Below are 15,462 nucleotides of genomic sequence, written 5' to 3'. Positions count from 1 at the left end.
TTTGGTTACTGTAGCCTTGTAGTATAGTTTGAAGTCAAGTAGTGTGATGCCTCCAGGTTTGTTCTTTTGGCTTAGGATTGTCTTGGCTATGTGGGCTCTTTTTTGATTCCATTTGAAGTTTAGAGCAGTATTTTCCAATTCTGTGAAGAAAGTCAGTGGTAGCTTGATGGGGATAGCATTGAATATATAAATTACTTTGGGCAGTATGTCCATTTTCACAATATTGATTCTTCCTATCTATGAGCATGGAATGTTCTTCCATTTGTTAGTGTCCTCCCTTGTTTCATTGAGCAGTGGTTTGTAGTTCTCCTTGAAGAGGTCCTTCACATCCCTTGTAAGTTGGGTTCCTAGGTATTTTATTCTCTGTAGCAATTGCGAATGGGAGTTCACTCATGATTTGGCTCTCTGTTTGTCTCCTGTTGATGTATAGGAATGCTTGTGATTTTTGCACATTGATTTTGTATGCTGAGACTTTGCTGAAGTTGCTTATCGGTTTAAGGAGATTTTGGGCTGAGACAATGGGGTTTTCTAAATATACAATCATGTCATCTGCAAACAGGGACAATTTGACTTCCTCTTTCCTAATTGAATATGCTTTCTTTCTGTTGCCTGATTGCCCTGGCCAGAACTTCCAACACTATGTCTAATGGGAGTGGTGGGAGGGGGCATCCTTGTCTTGTGCTGGTTTTCAAAGGGAATGCTTCCAGTTTTTACCCATTCAGTATGATATTGGCTGTGGGTTTGTCATAAATAGCTCTTATTATTTTGAGATACATTCCATCAATACCTGGTTTATTGAATGTTTTTAGCATGAAGGGTGTTGAATTTTGTCAAAGGCCTCTTCTGCATCTATTGAGATAATCATGTGGCTTTTGTCGTTGGTTCTGTTTATGTGATGGCTTACATTTATCGATTTGTGTATGTTGAACCAGTCTTGCATCCCAGGGATGAAGCCAACTTGATCAAGGTGGATAAGCTTTTTGGTGTGCTGCTGGATTTGTTTTGCTAGTATTTTACTGAAGATTTTTGCATCAATGTTCATCAGGGATATTGGCCTAAAATTTTCTTTTATTGTTGTATCCCTGCCAATCAGGATGATGCTGACTTCATAAAATGAATTAGAGAGGATTCCCTCTTTTTCTATTGATTGGAATAGTTTCAAAAGGAATGGTACCAGCTCCTGTGTGTACCTCTGGCAGAATTTGGCTGTGCATCCATCTGGTCCTGGTCCTGGACTTTTTTGGTGGGTACATTATTAATTATTGCCTCGATTTCAGAACCTGTTATTGATCTATTCAGAGATTTGACTTCTTCTTAGTTAGTTTTGGGAGGGTGTATGTGTCTAGGAATTCATACATTTTTCTAGACTTTCTAATTCATTTGCATAGAGGTGTTTATAGTATTCTCTGATGGTAGTTTTTATTTTGTGAGATCAGTGGTGACATCCCCTGTATCATTTTTTATTGCATCTATTTGATTCTTCTCTCTTTTCTTCTTTATTAGTCTTCCTAACAGTCTATCAATTTTGTAATCTTTTCAAAAAACCAGCTCCTGAATTCACTAATTTCTTGAAGGGTTTTTGTGTCTCTATCTCCTTCACTTCTGCTCTGATCTTAGTTATTTCTTGTCCTCTGCTAGGTTTTGAATTTGTTTGCTGTTGCTTCTCTAGTTCTGTTAATTGTGATGTTAGGGTGTCGATTTTAGATCTTTCCTGCTTTCCCTTGTGGGCATTTAGTGCTATAAATTTCCCTCTACAGACTGCTTTAAATGTGTCCCAGAGATTCTGGTATGTTGTGTCTTTGTTCTCATTGGTTTCAAGGAGCATCTTTATTTCTGCCTTCATTTTGTTATTTACCCAGCTGTCATTCAGCAGCAGGTTGTTCAGTTTACAGGTAGTTGTGTAGTTTCGTGTTAGTACATTTATCCTGAGTTCTAGTTTGATTGCACTGTGGTCTGAGAGACAGTTTGTTGTGATTTCTGTTCTTTTACATTTGCTGAGGAGTGTTTTATTTCCAATTATGTGGTCAATTTTAGAATAAGTGTGATGTGGTGCTGAGAAGGATGTATATTCTGTTGACTTGGGGTAGAGAGTTCTGTAGATGTCTATTAGGTCCACTTGGTCCAGACCTGAGTTCAAGTCTTGGATATCCTTGTTAATTATCTGTCTCATGGATATGTCTAGTACTGACAGTGGGGTGTTAAAGTCTCCCATTATTATTGTGTGGGAGTGTAACTCTCTTTGTAGTTCTCTAAGAACTTGCTTTATGAATCTGGGTGCTCCTGTATTGGTTGCATATATATTTAGGATAGTTACATCTTCTTGTTGAATGTATCCCTTTATTATTATGTAATGGCCTTCTTTGTCTCTTTTGATCTTTGTTGGTTTAAAGTCTGTTCGTCAGAGACTAGCATTGCAACCCCTGCCGTTTTTTGCTTTCCATTTGTTTGGTAGATCTTCCTCCATCCCTTTATTTTGAGCCTGTGTGTGTCTTTGCACTTGAGATGGGTCTCCTGAGTACAGCACACTGATGGGTCTTGAGTCTTTATCCAATTTGCCGGTCTGTGTCTTTTAATTGGGGTATTTGCCTCATTTACATTTAAGGTTAATATTGTTATGTGTGTATTTGTTCATGTCATTATGATGCTAGCTGGTTATTTTGCTCATTAGTTGATGAAGTTTCTTCATAAAATTGATGGTCTTTACAATTTGTCATGTTTTTGCAGTGGCTGGTACCATTTGTTCCTTTCCATGTTTAGTGCTTCCTTCAGGAACTCTTGTAAGGCAGGCCTGGTGGTGACAAAATTTCTTAGCATTTGCTTGTCTGTAAAGGATTTTATTTCTCCTTCACTTATGAAGCTTAGTTTGGCTGGATATGAAACTCTGGGTTGAAAATTCTTTTCTTTAAGAATGTTGAATTTTGGCCCCCACTTTCTTCTGACTTGTAGGGTTTCTGCTGAGAGATCCACTCTTTGTGTGATGGGCTTCTGTTTGTGGGTAACCCAACTTTTCTCTCTGACTGCCCTTAATGTTTTTTCCTTCATTTCAACCTTGGTGAATCTGATAATTGTGTGTCTTGGGGTTGCTCTTTTCAAGGAATATCTTTGCCCTGTATTTCCCGAATTTGAATGTTGGCCTGCCTTGCTAGGTTGGGGAAGTTCTCCTGGATAATATCCTGAATAGTGTTTTTTAACTTGGTTCCATTCTCCCTGTCATTTTCAGGTACACCAATCAAATGTAGATTTGGTCTTTTCACATAGTCCCATATTTCTTGGTGGCTTTGTTCTTTTCTTTTCACTCTTTTTTCTCTAATCTTGTCTTCTCACTTTATTTCATTAATTTGATCTTCAATCTCTGATATCCTTTCTTCCACTTGATAGAATCAGCTATTGAAGCTTGTGTATGCTTCATGAAGTTCTTGTGCTGTGTTTTTCAGCTTCATTAGGTCCTTTATATTCTTCTTTACACTGGTTATTCTAGTTAGCCATATCCATTTTCAAAGTTTTTAGCATCCTTGCAGTGGGTTAGAACATGCTTCTTTAGCTCTGAGAAGTTAGTTCTTACCCACCTTCCGAAGCCTACTTCTGTCAACTCATCAAACTCATTCTCCATCTAGTTTTGATCCCTTGCTGGTGAGGACTTGTGATCCTTTGGAGGAGAAGAGGCATTCTGGTGTTAGGTATTTTCAGCCTTTCTGCTCTGGTTTTTCCCCTCTTTGTGGTTTCATCTGCCTTTTTTGTTTGATGTTGGTGACCTGTGGATGGGATTTTGGTGTGGATGTCCTTTTTGTTGACATTGATGCTATTCCTTTCTGTTTGCTAGTTTTCTTTCTACCGGACAGGTCCCTCAGCTGCAGGTCTGTTGGAGTTTGCTGGAGGTCCACTCCAGACCCTGTTTTCCTGGGTATCATCAACAGAGGCTTCAGAACAGCAAATATTGCTGCCTGATCCTTTCTCTGATAGACGTCCCAGAATGTGGTGTCTATCAGCCTCTACTGGGAGGTGTCTCCCAGTCAGGCTACACAGGGGTCAGGGACCCACTTGAGGAGGCAGTCTGTCTGTTATCAGAGCTCGAACGCCATGCTGGGAGAATCATTGCTTTCTTCAGAGCTGTCAGACAGGGATGTTTAAGTCTGCAGAAGCTGTGCCCACAGCTGCCTCTTCTTCCGGGTGCTCTGTTCAAGGGAGGTGAGGATTATATCTATAAGTCCCTGACAGGGTTTGCTGCCTTTTTTTCAGATATGCCCTGCTCACAGAGGTGGAATCTGGACAGGCAGTCAACCTTACCTAGCGGCAGTGGGCTCCGCCCAGTTTGAGCTTCCCAGCAGCTTTGTTTATGCTGTGAGCATAAAACTGCTTACTCAAGCCTCAGCAATGGCAGACGCCCCTCCCCCTCCAAGATCCAGCATCCCAGGTCAATCTCAGACTGCTGTGCTAGCAGCGAGAATTTCAGGGCAATGGATCTTAGCTTGCTGGGCTCTGCAGGCATGGAACCCACTGAGCCAGGCACTGGAGGGAATCTCCTGGTCTTTTAGTTGTGAAGATCATGGGAAAAGTGCTATGTTTGGGCAGGAGTGTATCATTCTTCCTGGTACAGTCTTTCATGACTTCCCTTGGCTAGGAAAGGGAAATCCTCTGACCCCTTGTGCTTCCCCAGTGAGGCAATACCCTACCCTGCTTCAGTTCACCCTCTGTGGGCTGCACCCACTGTCCAACCAGTCTCAATAAGATGAACCAGGTACCTCAGTTGGATATACAGAAATCACCCATCTTCTGCATCAATCTCGCTGGGAGCTGCAGACCAGAGCTGTTCCTCTTCAGCCATCTTGGAAGATCTCCCTGTATTATTGTTAACTATAGTCATCCTACAGTGGTAGAGAGCTCTAGAACTTATTCTTCCTATCTAGCTGTAATTTTTGTGTTCTTTAACAAATCTTTCTCTATCCTTTCCTTTCTCCTCTCCTGCCCAGCCTCTAATATCCTCTGTTCTACTTTTCACTTCCATGAAATCAACCTTTTTAGCTTCCACATATAAGTGAGGACATTTGCTCTTTAATTTTCTGTTCCTTGCTTATTTCACTTATTATGCTGTCCTCCAATTCCATCTATGTTGCCAGGAATGACAAGATTTTTATCATGTCTTATGACTGAATAGTATTCAATTGTGTATATATGCCACATTTTTATTTTCCATTCATCTGTTGTTGGACACATAGGTTGATTCCATATCTTGGCTATTGTGAATAGTGATAAAGTAAACATGGATGAGCAGATGTCTCTTCCATATACGGATTTCGTTTCCTTCAGATAAATCAGCAGTAGTGATATTGCTAGATCACATGGTAATTCTATTTGTAGTTTTTTGAGGAACCTCCATACTGATCTTCATAATGGCTGTACTAGTTTACACTTCCACCAATAGTGTATAACTTCTTTTTTCTCCACATCCTGGCCAGCATTTGTTACTTTTGTCTTTTTGGTAATAGCCACCAAACCGGAGTGAGATGACATACTTCATTGTGGTTTTGATTTGCATTTCTCTGATGATTAGTGATGCTGAGCATTTTTTTCATGTATTTGTTGGCCATTTGTATGTCTTCTTTTGAGAAATGTCTGTAAAAATTATTTGCAATTTTTTTTTTTATCAGGTCGTTTGTGTTTTCACTCTTGAGATGTTTGAGTTCTTTATATATTCTGGTTATTAATTCCCTGTGGATGCATAGTTTGTAAATATTGTCTCCCATTCTGTAGGTTGGCTTTTCACTCTGTTGATTGTTTCTTGCACCATGCAGAAGCTTTTTAGTTTCATATAATTCCACTTGCTTATTTTTGCTTGTGTTATCTGTGCTTTTTAGGTCTTATTCATAAAATCTTTTCCCAGACCAATGTCCTAAATTATCTCCCTTATGTTTTCTTCTAGTATTTTTATAGTTTCACCGTTTATGTTTAGGTATTTGATCTATTTTGAGCTGATTTTTGTAGAGAGTGAGTGGTAGGGGTCTATTTTCATTCTTCTGCATATGGATATTCAGTTTTCCCAGCATCATTTATTGAAAAACCTGTCCTTTTCCCAGTGAGTGTTACTGACACCTTTGTCAAAAATCAGTTGGCTGTTGATACACATATTAGTTTCTAGGTTCTTTATTATTTTACATTGGTCTATGTGTCTGTTTTTATGATAGTTTCATGCTGCTTTGCCTACTACAGCTTTGTAGTATATTTTAAAGTCTGGTAGCGTGATTCCCCCAGCATTTTTCTTTTTGTTCAAGATTGCTTTGCCAGTTGGGGTCCTCCATGGTTTCATATCAAAAATAGAATTTTATTTTCTGTTTAAATCCGGAATGTCATTGGTATTTTGATAAGGATTGCATTGAACCTGTAGGTTACTTTGTGTCTTATTGTCATTTTAATAATATTAATTCTGTTGATCCATGAGCATGAGATGTCTTTCAAAAATGTGCCAATTTTAAGATTGTATCTGATTTTTCTTAGCTTCTGCATCTCTACAGCTTTCTCCTTGCATGATTCTTTAATGAAATGGCTGAACAAGTTTTTTTGTTCAAACTTGACTCATTTTTTTTTTTTTTTCTGAAAGTCTCCCCTAAGCCAGATTTTTTTTTTAGCCAGTCCCAGAAATTTCACTGTACAACTGATAAATCCCATTCTCTGAACTTCTTATAATTTAGCTGATAGTTAGTACTCACTTTGTAGGGTCTTGTGTTGATGTGTTTGTGTGATGAATACCTCTTATCTCCTTGGCTAAAACTGGGAGCAAACTAAAAGCAATACCCTGTCCCCAAGCATGTCAGGGTAATTTCTTCCAATAATAATTTAGTTTTTTCCTCCCTTTATTTTTCCTTCTCCATTTCTGGGAACCAGCTTCTGTGCTTCCTTGCCCAAGGGGAGGAAACAAATATATATATATATATATATGTGTGTGTGTGTATATACATGCAAATATATGTATGTACTTACATGCAAATATACACACACACATATACATATACATATACATACACATAGACATATACATCTATAATAGAGATGGGATCTAGCTTTATTGCCCAGGCTGGTCTTGAACTCCTGCGCCCAAGTGATACTCCTGCCTTGGCCTCCCCAAGTGCTAAGATTACAGGCATGAGCCGCTTCACTCAGCTCCTAAAGAAAGATTGTTACTGGGATTACTCTTCCTTATAGTCATTGACTCTCTCTGTTTGTTTGTTTGTTTGTTTGTTTTTTGTAAACACCTAAACTCATAGAAGGAATTATGCTGAATATTCCAAGGAGGGAACAGAACAGCAGGGTGTGTCTCAAGATGAGAAGAGACAAAAGGAAGATATTCCCTAGCTGGGAAACAGAGAGGCATACAGGTACCTCACATAGTGGGAAACTTTGATCTTGATAGCTCTCTGGGCAAATGTCAGAACATCAGAAAGAAATGTCTGAGCATATCTACGGAGGCTGGATCCCAGGCATGTTGGAACAGTCTTGGCAGAGATTCCTGTGTCCCACATATGGCCTATAAGCAAATTGCCCTTGGACTTCAGAGGAACAAACAGGCTTACACAATGAACATATCCATGATGACCACACTGTAATGAAGACTAGACACCTTTCCATATCTTCCTGGTATCTCTTAAGACTCTGGGTTCTCATGGGACCATTAAAGAAGGAGATGAAACCTCAACAATGAACCAAGACTTAACATCCCACTAGTCTGGCCAAATGTGGTCTTTATATTACTTAAGCTGATTTTTTTTAAAAAACCAAAAAAAAAAATATTGCTTAGTCATATTTGACTTGGTATAAGTTTCTACCTGCTATATGTGTATTTTTGTTGTCAGATTAATTCCTAGTGCCAGGCTCTGAATCATAGAAATATTATTTATGCAGTATACTTTTAAAGAATTGTTTATTTTCAGAGAGCTCGGGACTAATTTTTTAGTCTAAACAAGTAGAAAATTGCATGACATATCAACAATTAACATGATTAATGTGTTCCAAAGAATTTTTGTCATTCACTTAAATGGTGAAATTAAAAGTACATCATTAAATTTGCAGATGACGTATAATTTTGGAAAGCAGCATCTGGCAAAAGGCATAACACCGAAATCTATTGTGACTATGATAAACTGGAAAAGGGATGCTATGTCTTAGAAATTAACTGAACATGGATGTGAATAAGTATAAGAGAGAGAAAAAAGAACAGATAGAACCTTATTTCAGGTTTTTGATGAGAGTACAGATTATGTAAGTAGAGAGTGGACAACACTTCATTCCAGTGTAGTTAAGGAGAAAGCAATCTGTCATTACAAGGCAATGTAATACAATACCATGAACAATTTATTCAAGAATGGCCTGTTCATGCCTTCATGTATTTACTCACTCAGAGAGAGACCAGGTAGAGCGTGATCAAGAACACAAGGAGCACCTAGAGTCAACTACCAGGGTTTGAATCCTGGCTCAGGTGCTTATTACCTTTACCTATATCACCTTTGGGTAGTTTTCAGACTTCTCTGTGCCTTGATTTCCTCATCTGTGAAATGGGGTTGAAAATAATACTTTAAGATTTAGTTGAGTTAATATTTTTTAAACACAGAATGACTTCCACCTCTAATGAGCTTTGTAAGAGAATGTGTTGAATAAAATATATTTGCTCAGCATTGATTTATTACTATGGAGTTTAAACCACTTCTTAGGGCACTGTAATAATGCCAAAATATATAAGACATGGCCCTTGCCCTCAAGAAGTTTATGACTTCACAGAGAACAGTGGAATGGTACACAAGTCTAAAATTCAACTTTAAAATAATTTTGAAAGTAGCTCAGTAGAGACACAAAGACATTTGAAGCATACGGGGTGGATTGTAAATCTTCTAGGGTGACAACGTAAAAGGACTTCAGTTTAGTCTGCAGTGCAGAAAAACAAAAGGTTCTCTTGAGGGCAGGCTTTTCTCCATTACTATAGAAGTTAGAAATAAAACAAAGTGGACTGATGTTATCTCGTGAGTATTTGAAGCTGATGAAGAAGAGTTCCTTGGCAGAGGTAACTGTCACATGTAAGGATGTGTGACATCCTTGGGGGAGATCTTAAGTATGACTAGCCTAAAGATGTAGAGGCTGCCTCTCAGAGTCCTGCTCAACTGCAATGTAGCAATAGAAAATGCATAAAAAGTCTGGGCGCAGTGGCTCATGCCTGTAATTCCAGGACTTTGGGAGGCCAAGGTGGGCAGATCACTTGAGGCCAGGAGTTTGAGACTAGCCTGGGCAACATGGCGAAACCCCGTCTCTGCAAAAAATAAAAAAAAATTAACCAGGCATAGTGGTGCATGCTTGTAATCCCAGCTACTCAGAGATTGAAGTGGGAAGATCACCTGAGCCTGGGAATTTGAGGCTGCTATGAGCCATTATTGTGCCACTGTACTCCAGTCTGGGCAACAAAGTGAGAACATGTCTCAAGAAGAAAAGAAAAATTAAAGAAAATGCATGAAAAATCCATTGTCATATAATAACTGTGAATTTAATATTATCAATTTATTTATGGGTCTCAATGTTATTAATTACAAAAATTGGAGTAAAACACAGGTTTTGCTATTTCAATGTCAGATGCATTCCCTGGACTATCAGGCAGTATTTTAATGTAATTTTTATATAATTTTGATCATGATCATTTAAGTAATATATACTTGTAAAACATCATCTCTATTTTCTCTCTGAATGGACTAGGGCAGTGCGAGCTGAAATGAAACCAAACCAATGATTACTGGAGAAGAAATGCAGCTGACTCCAGCCTTAGGTAAAATAATCTCCTTGCCACTTTTCTCAGAGAGAAATAGAGATTTACCTCTAGTCTCTCCATTTTAATTTTTTCGAAGCAACAGTAGAAAGTTGCTAGGATAAAATCTTTATGCTAGGTTTATACTGGTAGATTTAATGCATAGCAGAAAGGAAAGAAGAAATCTTAGAAGCAGAGAGGAGAATATAGACAAAAACATAACAGAGAAACACCACCACTATAAATGATTTCTGCTGCAGTAAAAATGAAGGTAAATTAATAAGTAAACCAAAACCTCATAACAGTCAAATTGCAATTGATAAATTTTTTAAAAAGATGGTAAAGTAAGAAAAATTTAAAAAGAAAAAAACACAAAAATATTTGTAAGATGTGTTTTTAATGAAAATGGAAATTTCAGAAATCGTTCCCTTTTCAGAAATATCTATAATCACAGAGAGATGACAGCAGAGAAGGATAAAAATGCAGGAACATCTGGATCCTGCTCAGAACTGGACTCGATTCTCTAAGACAAAAATAAAATGCCAACAATATTTTCATGACAAACATGAGCACTGGGATATGTTCTCCCTGGGAAGCCTAGTGCCTATTTCCGCATGCTGAGGAATTGAACTTTAAAGCCTTGTAGCAAATCACCCCATGCACCCTTTTGACACATTGGGAGTTTATTATTGGGGCCACTCAGCACTACGTAAGTCCTTATTAGTTGTCTCCCCCACTGTCTTGGTACTGACTAAGCAGGGTCCAGGTAACACTAGCAAGATGGGGTTTTACCACCACCTGAAGGACATGTGCATTTCAGCCTATGTACAGGCTCACCCAACTATGATCCCCAGTGTCAAAACAAGAAGAACTCTAAATCTTGAAATCTCCAAGAAATCCATAAGAGAGCTGGTTGGTAACTTGTTGGAATTGTTATTTTATTTTCAAAAATTTGAATTTCTTGGCTCTTGAGAAGGTTGAATTTGAGGGTGAGATGTTAGTGTGACCTTCCCTGACATGCTGAATTATTGGAAGCTGAGACTGGGTGTTGAAAGTTGTGATCAGTCAGTGGATGGACTGTCTATTTTTGAGGGCAGATTTCTTGGAATAATTTCGTAATGTCCAAAGTATATCCTCAGATCTTTTTGGAGTCTGTTACAGACTGAATGTGTCTCCCCAAATTTATATATTGAATCCCTAACACCCCTCCCACCATGTGACTGCATTTGGAGATAGGACTTTTAGGGAGTAATCTAGGTTAAATAACATTGTAAGGATGGATTCCCAATCCCATAAGATTATTGACCTTATAAGAAGAGGAAGAGAAAGCAGTCTCTTTCTTCTCTCTCTCCCTCTCTCTCTTTCTCTCTCAGTCTTCCTGCCATGTGAAGACATAGCAAGAAGGTAGCAGTCTGCAAGCCAGGAAGAAAGCCTTCACCAGAGCCCAGCCATGCTGCACTCTGATCTCAGATTTCTACTCTCCAGAATTGTGAAAAAAAAAATTTCTGTTGCTTAAACCACCCAGTTGTGGTATTTTATTGTGGCAGCCCAAGCAGACTTAAGTAGAACCAGAACTACCAGGTCCAAATTCTAGCCCTGAAGCATGCTAGCTGTGTGGCACTGGGCAAGTTAATTAACCTCTCTGAGCCTGTTTATTTCATCTGCAAAGTGAGAATAATAGTAACTCCCTTATAGGAGCGCTTAAGAATTAACTAAATTGATGCAGTTAGCACAGTGACTGATAATAGTAAGCAATTAACAATCAACAATTACCATTTTTAATTATTTATTACCAGAAAGTGTTACAAAAGCCTTTTACCCCTCCAAAAAATCTGAAATCCTAAATTTAAAAACTGATAATAAAATCCTGTTTTAGCAAATGCCAAAAGCCCAAAACGAAAAAACCCTTACTTTTATGTTTAAGAGACATTATTGACTTTCTGACTTATTCATTTGATAAGCATTTAATGAGCTCTGTTACATGTTTTCAGAGATGGAATGAAATGATGGTAATCTCACATTCTTTGACTTATACCTATGAAGCTTCTAAAGAGGTATATAGAAATAATACAATCATATATAATATATAATATACACATAATATATAATATAAATTAATATATAATATAAATATATAATATAAATAATATGTTATATTAATAATATATCATATATTACATATTATTAATATATTATTTATATATATAATCTTACATTCTGACTTGTACCTATGATGAAGCTCCTAGGTTTTATATATATAACTATATATAATATTATATTATATTATAATTATATATTATAATTATAACATACATTACTATATATACACACACGCATATAGTAATGCAAGTTTAAATGCCAACAGGAAAGGTACTGACATGAAGTGACAATGAAGCCCAGAGAAGAGGGAATGCACAGAAACCTGGAGTTCTGGGGAATGCCTCCCAACAGGAACTAGGGAGATACTGAAGGTCTTGGGATGGACAAGAGGCAAAGAGAACCCTGACCCTAGAGAACCAGTCTTGTTGGGCCTGGTGTGGGAGGTTTAGCAAGGCCGTGGTATGGTTGCAGTGACATTTCAAGGAAATGCATCTGGCTCTTGGTTCAATATGAACTGGAGATGAGGAGAAGAAATATGTGCTATTTGTTAGTAACTATACTAGGCACATTTTCCCTATTTGCAGGTGGAATAAGTACTTGGTATTCAGATGCCCCAGGAGGAATGGATAGTAAGACCTCTGCTTGTAAGGCTATTCTTTGGGTAAGGATAAAAGAGTGGCAGTGGGTGCCAGGACAGACTTAGACAGAATGTTCAGGGTTTGGGGTGATTGGATATCAAACGTGAAGAAAAGGCCAAAGGTAATGAAATTGTTTCTAGTCTGGGACACTAGGAAAGGTGATGCTGCCGAAAAAGCATAGAGAAGTGAGAAAGAAACCTGATTTGAGAAGGGAAGTTGATAAATTTAGTTTTGGTCCCATAAGATCTGCATTTTCTTAAAGAATCAGGGAATTCTTTGGGCTAATAAGTTATCGATGCATTGAATTTAAAAGGCAGTTTCTCACATTTCCTTTCCATCGTTCTTTCTGTCTCTTGATCTTTTCCCTCTTATATACTTTTTAATTTTTGTATGACCTTGATTTCATGATTTTTAAAGCTACAAAAGGCAGTGGGCCTATTTTTGTTTCTGCCTTAACACACTCCTTTCCCCATATTTAAGTTGTTAGCAGCAGAAGCCATTGTGGTTTTCTGAGACACACAATCATTCCTCAGAAAAAAATGTTGAAACCTCACTGTTAAATAAATATGAATAATATTCCCTCCAGTCACTATTCTCCAAGCTGTCCCTATTATAAATAGGCTGAGTTAAGTATTGAGCATGTAAACATTGTATTTATCAAGAATGCCATTCTCCCATCAATTTTTTAAAAGATGAATATTATCTTTTCTTATGTTACTTGTTGTATCATCCCTTATGTTAAATATCATTGCTTATCTGTACATGATGCCATGCTAGATTCTGTATGGCCAACTTCAGTAGACACTCAGCTCATGGGCAGAAATACTGAATCATTTTAGGAATTACATGTGATTAATTAGATATAAGTAAAAGGTTAAGACAGAGAAGCAATTAAATGCACTGATTTCAAACTTGGCATTAGAAAAGTGCAGAATTTAGAAGCAAATATGTGTGTTAAGAAATAATAATGATGTATTCAATGTCGCATAGTATTCTCATGTTTGTTCCACTGGGAGAAAAATCAGCCTGTGTTTTTCAATCTATGATTTAAAAATAGTGGCTACAGTTAGGTCCAAGTACAGAAAGAATAGTTCCCTCTATGTGGGCAAAGTCACATGGTCTTTTTATTTTTGCATTTCAGTACAGCTCTGTTTTTTGTGTGTATGTGCCATTTTCACTTATTTCCTTTTCTCTTTGTTTCTGTGGATTTTCCCCTAATAGCCCCTTCTATTATTCACATATTTTAGTCCTGTTCCCCAGGTGTGTGGAACACTGTTCCTCCTTCATGCCATCTGATCCCACTGATTCATCAAATGCTCAATATCCTCCACAGTGTCTCTCTTTTTCACAATGTGAGTCAGTCTCTCTAACTCTGGATTACTGTCTAATTTGATCTGGTCAGTTCTGAAGATATTAGGTAATATTAGACCCATCTCCGGCCCCATGGAATTGCATTTAATATCTCTCTTCTGTTTTCTACCATGCCAAAAATCAATGTGTAATAAAGATGAATAAATCATTTTCCAACTGTAATAAGATCATTGTATTTTAATTATTGAGCCAGAAAAGTCTATCCTCAGAGCAGATGTTGAACCCAGGTCATTTGGGAGAACACCAGGCAAGCTCACCAATATAGGATGACCAAAATACAGTCTGTGACAAAAGATCTTTTCTCAGGATTTTAACCAGAAAACTTGTTATTAAAAGGTAACAATACTATTATTTGTGTATTTATTTATTCATTAGTATTTAGGAGAGCTTTATATTTTCCAAACAAAAGAATGGGAATTATCTGAATTATTTTTGCTCAAGTTCTGCTTTTTGTACCATTATTATCCTCAGTAATCGTCGAGTTTTGATTCTTAGATGTATGCAATTATAAATGGGCTCATTTCCAACTCTGAATTACTCAGCCATGAAATAGGGTAAGAAACTGATTGTGGAATAAAGGAAACCTTTTTCCCTAAGGGCACAAATAGGATAAACCTTTATAAATAGTTAAGGCTGTGTACACCCAAGTTCATTTTTATTGTTGTATTCTGATTAATAAAATAGAGTGCTAATAATACATATTAAACCAATGTATTCAAAGTCTAGAACCCAGAGAAAACATTGTTTAAAGTAATACTATATTTAGAGTTTTTCGTATATAATTTAGCAAGTCTGATGCTACTGTGGTAATTTTATAGTTGTCTCATACACAAAGTCGATAAACATTTTAGTGATGTTTAAAATATAATCTTATCGTGTGTTTATTATACTTGAAATACATCCAAATGAAACTCAGAAAGCAACGCTGTTGCTCTTTAACTATTTGTACAATAGCTCTGGATTAAATTTTAGAATGTTTTAGGAAAATGGAAACATTTCACACATACAATACTGATTCAGGATACTTTTATATAGGAAACATATGTACATGACTTGTATTTATTAAATGGGCATTAGAAAGAAACTTTCTGATTAATGTCCCCAGGGATGGAAAAAAGCAAGCCTTTCTCCTATGAACACATTCTTTGGTGTCTCTCTCAATCTCCCCAACTCAGCCCTCATCACTCTCACAGCTAGTAATTCTAAATTTGTGTACACACACACACATACGCATGCACACACACACACACACACACACATCCTTCATTGATGTGTTGTGTTGAAAGGCCAATGAAACAAAGTGGTCATGCTGAAATAAGACAAAAAAAGATGATATAAAAAGTATAAAAGGAGCTAAAATGGTCTGATAGAAACACAGAACTGGAAAAGAAAAAAATACAAATAGAGACAAGATGAAAAGAGTTGTAGGAGGCAACATAGATGTTATAAAGTTTTAAAACAATAAAAGGAAAATGGGAGTGAGACGAAATATTGAGGAAAGTAAAAGAGACACAAATGAATTATGGATGCTGATTGAGGGGAAGTAATTAAAATCAAATATAGGAGTAAAACCAGAGGTAT

Source organism: Trachypithecus francoisi, unplaced genomic scaffold, assembly GCF_009764315.1.
Source record: "Trachypithecus francoisi isolate TF-2019V2 unplaced genomic scaffold, Tfra_2.0 Lachesis_group15, whole genome shotgun sequence".
Taxonomy (NCBI): domain Eukaryota; kingdom Metazoa; phylum Chordata; class Mammalia; order Primates; family Cercopithecidae; genus Trachypithecus; species Trachypithecus francoisi.
This window is presented reverse-complemented; position numbering follows the sequence as displayed.